We start from the raw sequence: 7,618 nt of genomic DNA, 5'->3' as shown, positions 1-7,618 counted from the left end.
CTTGAATGTTCCTTCTGTAAGAAACAATATATCGGTGAAACAGGACAATCAATGAACGTCAGATTAAACGGACATCGCGCGGACACAGCTAAAAAGCTTCCCAAAGCCGTCGCCGAGCATTTCAACCAACCAGGTCATAACTTTGATGAACTTAAACTCTACATCTTACAGTCAAATTTCCGTTCTGAACGAGAAAGAAAATACAGAGAATCATACCTTATCCATAAGTTCAAGACATTGCAACCAATAGGCATAAACGTTTCAAAGGGAGCTTTAGAATCTATTCGCTATGCTAAACCTCAAGCTATAGGCAACAACATTTAGTTTGATTTCTTGGCGTATCCCCCCCTTTTCCTTTTTCTTCCCTTCTTTTTCTTTTTCTTTCTTTCTTTCTTTTTTTTTTTCTTTCGTCAGCTGGCGTGTCAGACGTCCTTGACACGCCGGCTAACGCGCGTGGGTTAACGGACTAGGGTGAGGGGAGGGGGGGTCCTGGCTTTGACCTTGTACACAGCGTTCCTTTACTAATTCGATACGCTAACACACTTTCCCTCGTTTCCGCGCCCTCCCGCCTCACACCCCCTCCCCTTTAGAATAACCCCACCTATATATACTGTGGCGAGGAAAGCATATGTCGCCTTGAAGAAGACAAGTCCACTTGTCGAAACGTTGGCTCCTGCATTCACCTTGTTCACGTTTTGCTCATCGCCTTGAATTGCCATCTCCCGGATTCCCCGTCTTTTCTCTGGAAGCCTATGACTTGCAGTATACGAGAGAACACATTCCTGCTATGCCGGAATTGAAATACGAACCCCTTTTCCAGCTGGCGTTTGAGGTCTGTCTTAGAGGAAATGGCGCACCCAGCTCGGCTCCTTGCAACACCATCGAGATGAAGCTCGCATATGCGGTAGCGATGGCGCCCGCAGTGAGGGGAAAAGAAAGAAAAGAACCAGAAAGCGCGCCTTCGTGCATAGCGTTCATCGCCAGCGTTTGCAGGTACACATTACGGCTACATAAGCTGCAGTTGCCGGGAAGTGTGCGAAGCAGTCAGGGATCTTTAAATTCTATCGCGTTACACTCTTAAAGGCGGATCTTAAAGGGACTGACAACCAATATTCATGGTACCTATGTTTTTTTTTAATGCAGTGGAAAGCTTACCGGTCAGGGTCCAATCCCGAACTGGTAACGCGGAAAACAACGTGAAACATTTACTCTCACAATATTTCGATCTGGAGTGAGGATGTAATCGTTCAATGAAAGCATGCAGAAAACGGTGATAGGAGAGCGCGATCGCGATTGTACGCTGGTATTAGTGAGAGGCAGACGCCAAGTACGGCCGTAACTGTGATAAAATATTGTTTTGTTTATCAAGTCGATGTTCCTGCGAATAATTTTTTCCGACGTGTTAAAGTATTTTTGCGATAATATATACACATTTTCGTGGTTTCCTGTCCAACCGCTTTGGTATTTAACCAGCCAAACTAAAACATTCGGATCGAAAACAAAACAACGCTTTTTTACGCAGTTCAGCGTGTTGCCGTAGCCATGCGCGCTCTTTTGATTTCCGACGTGTTTAATTATTTCCGCGATAATAGCTACTTGTTTTCGCGGTTTCCTGCCCAACTTTTTCGGTATTTAACCAGTCCAAACAAAACCAATCAGATCGAAAACGAAACAACGCTTTTTTTACGCAGTTCAGTGCTTTGCTGTAGCCATGCGTGCGCTTTTGATTTCCGAAGCATATGATAAAGCGAATGTGTATAATAATATAGTAACTGCATTTTTAAGCAATAATTACGTTGCACTTAATAATAACCGACTCACGTGCAGTGATCTCATAGACTACATCTGAAATACGAAGATTTCACCGCCAGGTCTCGCCACTTGCTGGTTTTTGAGATTTTATTTGGCAATTTAAAATTTTCATTCCTACTTAAATCGCGAACTGCGTGCTGGATTCTATCACTATAAATTGTGGTCATTGCCTTTCCATCAACGTCTCACAGCACATCCTGACCCGTTGTCAGTCCCTTTAAGCGTCCTCCAAGTTTTTTTGTTCGTACCTACGTTCGAGAAGAGCGATTCGCTGGAACTTGAATTTCCGGGGCCAATGAAAAAGTGTTCTGTGTGCAAGCACGATGTCGCTGTTGTTGATGTCAAGGTTCGACAGTCACTGCGTCACAGACGTTTCGTTACGACGGGTTGTGCAAAAAGAGATCGCCGTAGTGGAATGTGAAAATGCATATATAAATAAAACTGCAAATAAGAATGACTATATTTGGCAACATTTTTTTGCTCGTTCTTGCGCTTGGCTACATTTGGGCTACAATTTCTGTAGCTTTCGGCTACGCTGCCTTGTCCGACCTGCCAACACTGCCTCCATCACCGTGTCTCTCGCTTCGCAGTCGACTGTCGCCACAACCGCCACCGCCGCCGCCGCGGGACCAACGCGACGCAACACCTTTCTTTTTTTTATGTCTGGGCGCGCCGCTCGTTCTCCCTGTCTACCCGCCACACGCTCGGAGAAGGTCACGTGTTCTTTTTTTTCTGTATCAGTCGACTAAACGCCGCGTTATTTTAAAGGCCATTGCATAACGAGCGACTTAAGGCTTTCACCGTAATGAATTTAGTGCTAAAAACACGATCGCAGAGAGGGGCGGGGATAAACACAGGATGAGCCCTTTCCTGCATTTATGTCCTGACCTTTCTGCGATTACATTTTCGGCACTAAATACACTATTATTTACCAAAAGCTGTCTTTAGCTTCATTTTTACATTTACGCTTAATCTGTTCTTATTCTAGTCGTATTAGCTGTAAGTATGGTTTGTTATACACTTGTTGAATGAATCATCTGGGTGTACACCACAGCAAGACCTTTTTTCGAGAGCTAGGAGCTTCGACCAGCCGCGGTAAATTGGCTTTTTTTTCATGCCATGTGCAGCCTTCGTTGAAACTATGCGGGGTACTCTGCGCTTTTTCCATATATTTTCTTCGGCTGCGTGAAGTATATAGTTCCCGTGGCTCTACTGACCCTTCATACTCCTGGTTGTTGAGTACGAGAATTCTTTTTTATACTCCAGGGTGTTGATACTTACGGCATGCCACAGAAATAACTTTAAACAGCCTACATGCATGACGGTCGCAGGCAACATAGAACTTATACTATCGACAAAGAGTGTACATGCCGGGAACAAATAAAGACTGAGACTGAAGAGCCTTAGTGCTTTTGCGATGCCTGATTGAAGTAAACTTGATGGCAGCGAATATATCAGTAAAATAGTTGTAAATAAGTTGTTTCGAAACTACACGTCGCAATTTACAGTTAGCACCTTCAATTTTCAGCTGTAGCGAATGACTCGCGTGACAGATGTCGTCAACCGCATACGGCTTCACCGTATGGATTAGGCCATATGAGCATATGAAGGCAAAGTTTGTTTGCAATAATACGCAACGACCTGTATTTTTTCTTGTTTTCCTTGATCTTTTTTCTTGCAGAAGGTGCTGGCAAAACACTGTGCTGACGCCTTGGGCGTGAATGACCCCTTTCGTCGTTTGTGGTCAGAAACTGGCTAACTACGACGATGACAATTCAAGCGAACGTTTTGTGACACCGACTCATGCCCTTTGGTTCCATCGTCAGCAGAGGTCGCTGGCCGCACGTCCAGCCTACTCAGTGCTGCGTCCGGACGGACATGGCCGAAAAAGCAATTAGGCGCTCGCCTGCACAGCCGACCCTTCTTGCGTCGCCGTTTTCTACTTCGTTTGCCGCATGGAACAACAACAGGCATCGTGGCTGCTTCACACACGATGTCCAAAAGAGAGTATACGAAGAACTGCTTGCCTGATATCACATACAGCCGAAAACGAGTCTTACACGGCCTTGTAGCTTGGGAGAAGTATGCATTCAAGGAAAAAAAGAATAAAACAGCAAAAAAAAAAAAGAGTGGGCGCGACCTCTGTTCAAGGCAGGATGGGCACTTTAGCGCGACGTACGACCTCTAGACTTGGGCGCAGGCCCAAGAATATGAGTAGCCTATGGCTTACTGCGAAATCAGGAGGCAATTTATGTCTGTAGATAAAAACAAAAGAAAAGGAAACTATTACTGAGTGAAATGAAACCAAATGAAAGGGTATGCACGGTGTGGAAAACAACAACAACGACGACGACGATCACGACTACGACGACGACAATTTTTGCACCGCAAAATGTGAAGGATAACAGTAAAAAAAAAAATGAGGATTCTTTTTCTCGTACTCGTCGTATGAGGAGCTCGTCCCAACTTCGCGAAGACGTTTAAAGAAAATGTGTAGCTGTAGGAAGAGAAAGCAGCTGCGCGCACTTATCCTGGGCGCATCCCTGCACTATGTGCTGACGCCGAGAAATGAAAAAAGACAAAAAAAAAAGACAAAAAAAAAAGAAATTGAGTGAAAGTATGCTGTATCTGCTGGAGGAGGTTGGGACACTTTCCCCCAGAATTGATTACGGTTGACCGAAGCTTTCTACATTGCGACCCCCGGAGACAATTGCCGCAAGACGATGCTAGAATATTTGTTTTGGGGAAGAAGTAAAGGGCACCGTTGTCACTTGCAGGTCCTTTTTGTTTCCGAGAAAGCTTTTTCGCCGAACTCTTACACTTCCTGGGATCTGCACAGTGTCCTTGTAAGAAAATGCAAGCAGAAAGATAAGCACGGGAGGCGAGGAAACACACTGAAAAGTAGGTACGAGAGTTCCGTTCTTTGCTGTGAGCAAACCTTCAGTTTTGTATTGTTGTAGATTTTCATTAGGCCATATTTCCCTGAATTTATTCGTTCTCAAGAATGTAGGATTTCAGCCCTCTTGAGGAGTTCTTGTAGACGTCAGTCGAAGAATAACTTGGTTTCTGCAGCAATAAGGGTAAAGTACAAAGCCTCTTATGGGTAAATAATACAGGTCTCAAGAGCCAGGAGCATCACCAACGAAAATAGTGTCCTCTAAGATGCTAATTTCATCCTTTTTGCGTGCTTTCGGGAGAAAAATGTACAAGTTTAAAGCAATTTACAAGTGCTTGAAAAGTTTGTTCGACAAGAGAACATAGAAAGCAAAGTGGTATCCGGCATAAAAATGCGGTTACAATATTCTGCGTCGATGGGCATATGTAGAAAAAAGGCGTAAATTTAATCGTATACCTGTGATGACCTGTAGCCTACGACTTAATAAAGATAAGTAACAAGAACAGCCTTGATGAAGGTGCACCACTGTCAGTTTACGATTGGTATAAATTTTTGATCAGAGTACCAACGCTTTGACATTTCTCGCACAATCACCTTGCCGGATTAATTTTGTTTTGGCACATCGAATGAGACGTTTCGTAAGGCCAGCTACTGAAGATATCGCTGCGCGTTTGTGATAGTCGGGATAGTTTACAAGGTGTCATAGTGTCGTTCCACTGGGATCACAAGAAGCAGCTTTGGAAAGTGAAATGTTTTTTTGAACAGGCACTTTACAGCGTGTTCATACTCACTGCGAACTGATAGTGCGCTAATTGCTTGATTTGGCTTACTAGTGTTTTACAGTGTTCAACTGTACCTAACGGCAGCTAATATGATCTGAACGATGCTAGAGCAAGTACGCCAAAGACAGAAATGAACTAAGTAATTACCGACCTCTATCCCTGCCATCAGTTGTCCGTAGCTCTCAAAAAATATCTTATCATTGCAGGTTATCAATTACATTACAAGTAATAACATTTTCTTTACTAATCAGCATGAATTCCAATATGGCCGTTACTATAAAACAGAACTCTTCGACATTTATTTAACCAATTTATGGTGTTTTATGTGCCAAAACCACGATCTAATTATGCTGACATTTAGAAGAGCTACGGAAAGTGAACTAACAAGCAACTGAATGAATGAACAGCTCTTTGAATTAGCAACAATCATTCATTAGTACCTACATAAAGCTGAACAATGTGGCGTCATTTTCGCAGATTTCGCAAAGGCCCTTCGTCGCGTTTCACTGAAAAGATTAATTTAGAAAAACACTAATGAATAATTATTATTCAGTGGGTTGAAGAACGCCAGAAGAGTAGGCGTGCGATCGTCATTACAGGAAAAGATGAATCCTCCTTTCAATCTGTCACATCCGGTGTTCCGCAAGGGTTTTATTTTTTACGCTATGTAAACAAAATTTGCATCCACAGGAATTCAACAATTTAAGCTTTAGCAGCCGATTGTGTCATCTATCGGCCTATAATTCTTCCTAGTGACCATCTAACAATACAAAGTGACCTGGATAAGCTGAATAATCGGTGAGCTCAATGGCAAATGAAAATTAAGGCAGACACAACCGAACTCATGAGATTTAGCACACGAATATCTTCTTATGCATATACCATAAATTCTGAGCCTACATGCACCCAGTGCCCATCGCGCAGCGAAGGGAGGCCCGGGCCATAGACAAGCAATACGGGAGTCGACTCTCTACAGCCTACATGGATGCGGCGTGTTAGCCCGGGCGAGCTGCCACAACCGCCGCCGCAATCATGAACAAAGAACATTGGAGCAGCGTTTCACTCCCCCGAAACAATCACCTCCAAGCCGAGGAAGTGGCTATAGCCATCGCGCTCTCCCAAACAGGAGTTGAAGTCATAGTGATCGACTTTCAACAGGCGTGTCGCAGCTTCGCAAGTGGCAGAATTATCGCCCAGAATCATCGATAAATATTCGGGGTGCCTCAACATTCCTATTGGGACGGATTACCAGCGAAGTTGCTCAGGCTACAGAGATGGGCTGCATACATGGGCTGCATACGTTATGAAATCATACAAAAATGTAAATACGGCACCACACTGCGTCTACGCAAGCACCGCCGCGGTCACCGCAACACCTCCCATGCCGCCTGCCGCAACCGCTGCTGCAGCCGCGCCGGCGCCTCCGACGCGCGTCACGTCATAACCACAGAAGCGCAGGCCACGTGCACAGGCGCCGTCATCACACTCATTCCCCCTCTCATTATTCGTCAAACAGGATTTAAAACAAATAAAGCGCACGAAGGCCAACTTGCCAAACTAAGTGCACTTATGTATGCATGTGTAATGCCCATTTGTAACCTTATTATTATGCACAATAAAGAACTCTCGAATTCTCTAATTCTTGAACTTCCTTATAATATATATAGTGTGTCTCTTACAATGCCCAATTTATGGGGTTCTATTTAAACCCAAGATATTAAACTTATTTTTTGAAGTTGGCAGAGTGCTTGAAGCTTGCTTCGCGTCCGCTGCGGGTCAGTCCGGTATTTTAATATCTCCGGAATCGGTCCACGCATTCTTGTCCATACGCCGGGGGACGGACGTAAGCCAGCCTCCCTCCTCCCCCCCTCCCCCCGGGAACGCATGCGGGGGATGCATACGGGCAACAGAGGTAAACAGCTTCGTTGCAAAAGAGGCCAACGAGACCCGTCCTGGTCATCTGGGCGCCGGCTCACCAGGACATTACAGGCAACGAGATCGCCAACTTCGTGGCTCAAGATTTGACCTGCCAAGCGGAAGCCGAGGAATCCGAGTCCGAGCGCATGCACCCTGTAGTCTCGTACCAAGACATCACACAACATTAAAAGCTAACCCACAGAACCTACGA

The 7,618-nt window shown here is 44.7% G+C and overlaps 1 pseudogene; it reads left to right on the top strand.

Moving 5' to 3' along the window:
- The first annotated feature begins 7,137 nt into the window (after positions 1-7,137).
- LOC126532532 (U2 spliceosomal RNA) lies at positions 7,138-7,308 on the top strand (annotated as a pseudogene).
- Positions 7,309-7,618: the final 310 nt, after the last annotated feature.

This window comes from Dermacentor andersoni, chromosome 5 (assembly GCF_023375885.2).
Source record: "Dermacentor andersoni chromosome 5, qqDerAnde1_hic_scaffold, whole genome shotgun sequence".
Lineage (NCBI taxonomy): Eukaryota > Metazoa > Arthropoda > Arachnida > Ixodida > Ixodidae > Dermacentor > Dermacentor andersoni.
The sequence above is the reverse complement of the archived record's forward strand: the minus strand, read 5'-3'. Positions and strand labels throughout refer to the sequence as shown.